Raw genomic sequence first — 6838 nt, forward strand, 5'->3', positions numbered from 1 at the left:
TCAAACTCATCCAAGGAGAAGAACATCAAAGCTCACTTACTTTTTTAAAAATCTGCTCTTTGTGTTTTTGATCAGGAATCGCGCTACCCCTTGGTGATGAAAAGACAGCACTGCAGAACTGTTTTACACGAGGTCCCTAGACAGTTTGCACGCATGTCTAAAAGATATAAGCTATAAAATAAAATGCTTTTTAAACTTCCGCCTTTCAACTGTTAAGGTATTCACGTGTGAAACAACCAATGATATTAGCATGAGTGAACAAACGAAATGTTTTTGTTTGCTGTTCGTTACACTTTAAACCTGAATACTGATGGCATGGTCCGTATATTTCTCTGAGGTCAGCTGCCAGCCCGCGTTTGTGAGCATTTACTCGAAAGTAAATGTTTGGGACTGAAGCTTTGCCCTACAAACCTCGTCCTGAGTACGTCATTCTAGCTGCAAGAGACAGGGAACATCTCTCGTCTCTCTTGTCGCGCGGGGGATCACCGGGATCTTCGATCTGTCAGCTACCTACTTTCCTTCTTATTTGCTACGTGTCGTGACGACTCCCAAATACACCAGTTGACAGATGATGGCAATACCGTGTGTGTGTTCGTTTGTGTGTGTCTTTGCTTGTGTGTGTTTTAAATGCACACGTTGATCGGATTCCACGTCCATATTACCGGTGCCATAATATCAGCGTGTTTCCTGCTACAATTCCTCCCTTCAACGTTCATTGTGTAGACCTCCTCCAAGGGTATTCCTTTGCTCTGAATTCCGCCCCAAAAGGCTCCCCCCGAGGATTTGCCCCCCACCTCCATCCTCGTATTGAATAGAACCACGCCCTGCCTCTTCTAACACACGAGGACACACCCACTGCCACGCCTTGCTGGCGTTCAAATCAACGCCGGAGGCTGGGAGGCGCCTCCTATGTGTTTATGGCTGGGGAAGGGCCGGCAGTCATCGTGGTGGACAGCGACAGCTCCATAGAGGAGATTTCCAGCACCTGGGGTACAGGTGAGTTACTGGTGCCTGCCCTGGACAGATCAAGGCCCCTCCACCCCTTGCAGTTGAGTGTTAAAACAGAAAGCAAGAGCTTAATGCTGCTCTCTGGTTGCCACAGAACACCCTCCCCTCCACTGAAACATTGTTGCCAAGACCCCAAGTTCCAGTCTCTCTTCAAAGAGGAGAGTCATCCACCTGCAGGGGAAACCTCCAGAGCCGGGACAAATTAATGTTGCAGTCCCTTAGACTGTGAGGGCAGTCTTTTCAGTCCCAGCCTCATTTGGGATTGGATTACATATATATGTCCACTAGCAGAATGGATTTAGAAGATCCAGCCCCATGTTGACTTGTAGTTTCCCAAGGTCCAGAGTGACTTAGCAATCTGATTGCTTATTTAATTTATTTACTTAGTTATTAAAACATTTATATCTTGTTTTCCCATCCAAAGACTTCCAAAGCAACTACTAGTTATGGTCCCAATGCTAAAATAATAATCACCCCATCACTGCATGAGCAATGAAGAGAGTGGAGGGCTGGAGTGTCACAGTGGTTAGTATCAAGGTAGAAACTGAGACAATCAGGTTCAAATCCCCACTCTCCTGTGGAAGCTCACTAGGTGACCTTGGCCCACTCACACACCATCAGAACTAACCAATCTCACAGAGTTGTTGTGATGAAGGAAGTACAGTATGAAACGCCACTGTGGGTCCTGACTAAGGAGAAAAAAAGGCAATTTTTTTTAAGTATAAATTTAAGAAGTGGAGAAGTCAATTAAACACAAAAGTTTAGAAGCCACAAGTGACATCAGCAACACAAAAACTACAGCAGTAAAAATTACATACGTGTATCCTAGACACTGAAGAAACACTGGGCATGTTTCAGGACAAGCAAGATAAGCAGCTAGCAAAACACTCATGTTGTCACCTGGCACTTCAGGGTCAGCAGAGAGAAAGTACAATAAACTTCCTGAGGAAGAGAGTTCCATACTCTGGACATCACCTTTGCTAGGAGACATGATGATGATGACAACGAGGATGATGCATAGGATTACACTGTTCACGGAAATGGGCAGAGGACACTGAAGTGGCAATGGCTGTGTGCTTAGTTGAGGGATTCAGTGACTCTTTGGTATCCAGGAAGTTTTGGACATGCATCTATCATGTTCTGAACTGTGCAATTTTTAAAAGGTGCCATGAAGCTATGCAGTCTGTTCTTTCAGTTCCAGGCACAGATGCTTTCTTGGAGGTATCAGCCACTAGCAAGGAGGGATCTACATGGCAGGCTATGCCAGATGTTCAAGCCAGACACTGAGAGTCACCAAGCTAAAGCAGCTTGCCAAACTGGTGAAGTAAAGTGTGAACCAGCCTACAAGGATGGGCTAAAGAGTATAGGGATTTTAAGTGGAGAAGAGTGAGAACTAAGGGAGGATGTGATAGAGGTTTATGAAATTAAGCATGGGACCATATAGAAAATAGAACATTTTTCTCCTGTCCCATAATCCTAGAATTGAAGTTTTCAGTGAATTATGGGCAGCAGATTCAAAACAGATAAAAGAGAGGTAGAATAACAGGAAAATAATCATTGCCACAAGATGGCTGCTGAGTTAGATAGCATTTTAAAAAAAGATTAGACAAATTTGTGAAGGACAGGTTTAGCAACAACAATTACCATTTTCTGAGACAATGAACACCTAAATACTAAGTTCTGGGTGACAGCTATGGGGGAGGCTTTTGGCCTCAGAGGTGGCCCTTCAAGGGCATCTGGTCTGTGCTGTGGGAAACAGGAAGTTGAACTAAAGGGCCTTTTGCTCTGTTCCAGCAGGGCTCTTCTTATTTATTTATCGTTAGAGCATGAAAAATCTGTTTCTCCACCATATGTACTCAACATGACATTCTTATTAAACCTTCTATAGCCTTCCCAGAGCATGTAAAGAAACAGCATGTACATTTAATACTACAAAGTAATACTACAAATAAAATACTCAGCATGGGGTTGGAAGGCCACATGATCACTTCCCATGGTGCCCAGATTTGTGTGTTTTTCGCTCTTTCAGCTCAGTCCTGTGAAGTCAGACGTTATTCTGATGTAAGTTCTGTTAGTACCATGGAGGAAATTCCTCTTTCAACTCCTCTTGGACCAAACACAGGTAATGGTGTTTTCAGGAAAAATGTAAGTTATGTTGGTATGGTAACCATAATAAATTAGCAGAAGGAAGATTTGATTTACAGGGGCAAAAAACTGTTTCTGAGGACATGTCCATAAGGCAGTTTTCTGACCTCCTGCTATAAGCATGGCTTTTTTTGTAGAAAAAGCCCAGCAGGAACTCATTTGATATTAGAGAGTTAAAATAATACATTAACCACTAAATCATCTTGCTACTCATTAACTGAATGCTCCTTTACAACAATCAGTTTTTGCAGGGTACAACCCTCAGTCTCAGTCCCTATTTAGGTTTGTTTATTTTTTTTGTTCTAGGTTCAAACCGAAACATTGTATTTTCCAGCCAATACCCATTCAGTGTATTAACTGAAACTTATTTAAAAATGGCCTGATAACAGTAGATAAAACAAAACATCATTAAATATAAACACAGAACATTAGCATACCCAAGGCTTTTTTTTTTTAGCAGGAATGCACAGGAACGCAGTTCCAGTTGGCTTGGTGTCAGGGGGTGTGGCCTATTCTGCAAATGAGTTCCTACTTTTTCTACCAAAAAAGCCCTGGGCATACCCCATAGAAATCAATCTATATAAACATATATGTCATTACTATTCTACCTAAATTGACTTTAACCTTTTTGATTTTAAGCTCCAGCAGCCTGGTTCCTTCTCAGGACAAGTGAAGGCCATCTCTATTCTACAGGTTCTGCTTGTTCCAAAAATCATCCCAATGCCTAACAAACTTAAACCCTTCCTCCCTACACCATCATCTCATCCACACATTGAGACTCCTAATATGTGCCTGACAATCTGGCCCTTTGCGTAGAACACTTCTGAGAAGGCTACCTTGGAGGTCCTGGCCTTCAGTCTCCTGCCCAGAAGCCTAATTTTTTCCTCCAGGACCACCTGATTATATTTCCCCACACTGTTGCCACCAGCATGTACCATGATCACTGGTTCCTCCCCGGCACTGTTTACCAGCCTATCTAAACCACGTATAATGTCCACTACGGTTGCACCAGGCAGGCAAGTCAACATGTGACCAGTACATGACGTCACAACCCATCTGCATGTCTAATGACATTGGCCTCCCCTGCTCTACTCCACTTCTTCCTGTTTTGCACTTTGTCAACTTGTACCTTATAGCCACTTGTCAAATACTCTGGTCCATCTTGAGCACACATACAGGGTGCATCTGGGAGCTTTTGTTAAATTGTTTGTTTGCCATCTCATGAGTTATGTTATCAGGGTTCTATAAGTTTTAATTGGAGTTATGTTGTATTTGTTTTAACTGTTTTATTTATTTGTTGTAACCTGCCCTGAGCCCATATAAATAAATCATTCTACAAAATAAATAAATAAATCTACATGCCTAAGGATTGGTTGACCAACTACCAATAACCCCCCTCCCTGTCTGCCTACCCAAGGATAGTTCCTTGATGCAAAAGGATACCTATTCGCCAACTGTAGAAGGGATCTCTTCTGAGGGAACATTTAATTATTGTTCTAAAAGTTTGTCTGTCCCACCCCATCATGAAGATCTAATTTGTCTTTTAGCCCAGCCCAGAAACTTGATGGGATAAGCAGAAGCTTGTTTTTTTCCCCAAATGACATTTGAGATGGCATAACATTCAAACAGAAATAATAATTTTATTTAACAGGCAGGGATTGAATAGGTGTAGTCAGGGGTTGGAAATGCTGAGGTAAAAATTGTTGTTAATACAGACTATATTTCTTTTAACTATCAAAATAGTGTTGCTGAAGTTTATTTTGTACTGTTGTAAGCCGCCCTGAGCCCACCTCGGTGGGGTAGGGCGGGATATAAATCAAATAAAATAAATAAAATAAATAAATATTTTCATATATAAGGAGTGTATTTTCAAGGAGTTGTTTCCCTTCACAAATGAACCTATCTGACTGACTCTGTCAGACTCACTGATTCCAACTGACTGTTAGAAGCCGACTATCTGACTTCCAAAAGACCAACAGGCTGAATGACTTCAAAAAGACCATGAGCTCAGCACTCAGCTAAGCATATAGTTCTCTCCTCAGCTGGTGCTGGCTAATTAGAGAGAAAGGTCAGGGAAGGGAGCAGCCTTTCACTCAAGCTCTCCATCCCTAGCAGGTATCTGAAATTGATGCACTAGGAAATCTGTTCTTAAGTGCAGCCTGTCACAGGGGCCTGCTACCTTGCAGAGCTGGGACTGACTCATATGATAATTGTGAGAGTTCTGTACGCTGATTCAGCATGGTGGTTAAAGTTGTCAGACTAGGATCTCGGGTACCTAGGTTCAAATCCCCCCTCTGCCATGAAAACACTCTTAGTCTAATCTACCTCACAGGGTTGTTGTGAGAATAAAACTGGAGAAGAGGTAAATTATGTAAGCCACTTTGGGCCCCCATGGGAGGAAGGCATGGTATAAATAAAGTAAATAAATAAACAAATGAATAATTCAAAAGCAAGCTAAGTCCATTATTCAGATAATCTTAATGAACAAATTTTCTGTAGCAGAGAAATTGTGTTTTCCCAGCAGATATTTTCATTACAGTTGTAAGTACTGTGTTGATTGTGGCTCTGTGACTGTGATGGGCCCCCCATGGGCACTGCTTATGGCATGACTCGAAACTGATTCCTTCTTCTCCTAGGTCTTTGCCATTTTGTATAATTTGAAAGTAGCTGTATTTCATTTAAAAATGGTTAATTTTCAGTGGAAGAGCAATCATCCATTATATTCTTCAAACACAGGAGTGTTTGACTATCTCTTTTAGACACAGAAGGGCCACTGCTTCACAGCAATGCTTCCATCACTTCCTAGATCTTTTGTCTTACATTAGTGCTGAAAAACACACTGTCTCTAGGTGCAAAGGCCTTGCCATTTTCACTTTTAATAGAAAGTGAAACTTAATTGTGTGATCCTAAGCAGAGTTACATCCTTCCAAGACCACTGGAATAAATGGGTTTTAAAGGGTGTAACTTTGCTTAGGATTGCACCCTAGGAACTGCTGTGAGACATTCCCTGCCTATATACATTCTGTAAAGTAGGGATTAGATATAATGCTATAAGGATTTGTGAGAGTGGAGAGCATGCATAAAGTAAAAATGTGGTTGTAGTTCTTTGCAGGGTATGCATGGCGAGATATCTGTGAATCAATCTCTCTTTTCCAGTTATATCACTTTGTAGTGGTTCTCTGACTTCTGTGGAAGAAATTGTTCACACAATTCCAGGCTCAAGTAGAGGTAATGATGTTTTCAAGTAGAACTAAGCATTTCTTGGTTTGGGGAGTATTTGGTTATAGTCCCCAAAGTTTGATGTATCTTTATGCTCTCCGTTTTCTCCACAGAGCTCAAATCTGTGTATAGCTACCCTTACAGCTACTCTTAATGCCATTTGTTTGCCCCCCAAAAGGAGGTAGTGTGCTGGTCCATAGCTAAAGCCAAAAACAAAAGCTGTGTAATGCCTTTTATTAAGCCCAATCACCATTTGCCTTTATATGTAAGCAGGCCGTGTTTCTCATATTCATTTCAGGGGTGAAAGTAAGTAGGTATAAGCATTTAAATTTAACTACAACTCCCTGTGTAAAGTGTCTGCCACAGGAACCTTCTAGTTATACAAAATAAGCAAACTCCAGGCTATATATAGATGTGTCTGTCCCATTCAGAGCTATTCCCAGGCCTCTTTCCTGAATTTTCAGCA

Source organism: Heteronotia binoei, chromosome 3 (assembly GCF_032191835.1).
Source record: "Heteronotia binoei isolate CCM8104 ecotype False Entrance Well chromosome 3, APGP_CSIRO_Hbin_v1, whole genome shotgun sequence".
NCBI lineage: Eukaryota > Metazoa > Chordata > Lepidosauria > Squamata > Gekkonidae > Heteronotia > Heteronotia binoei.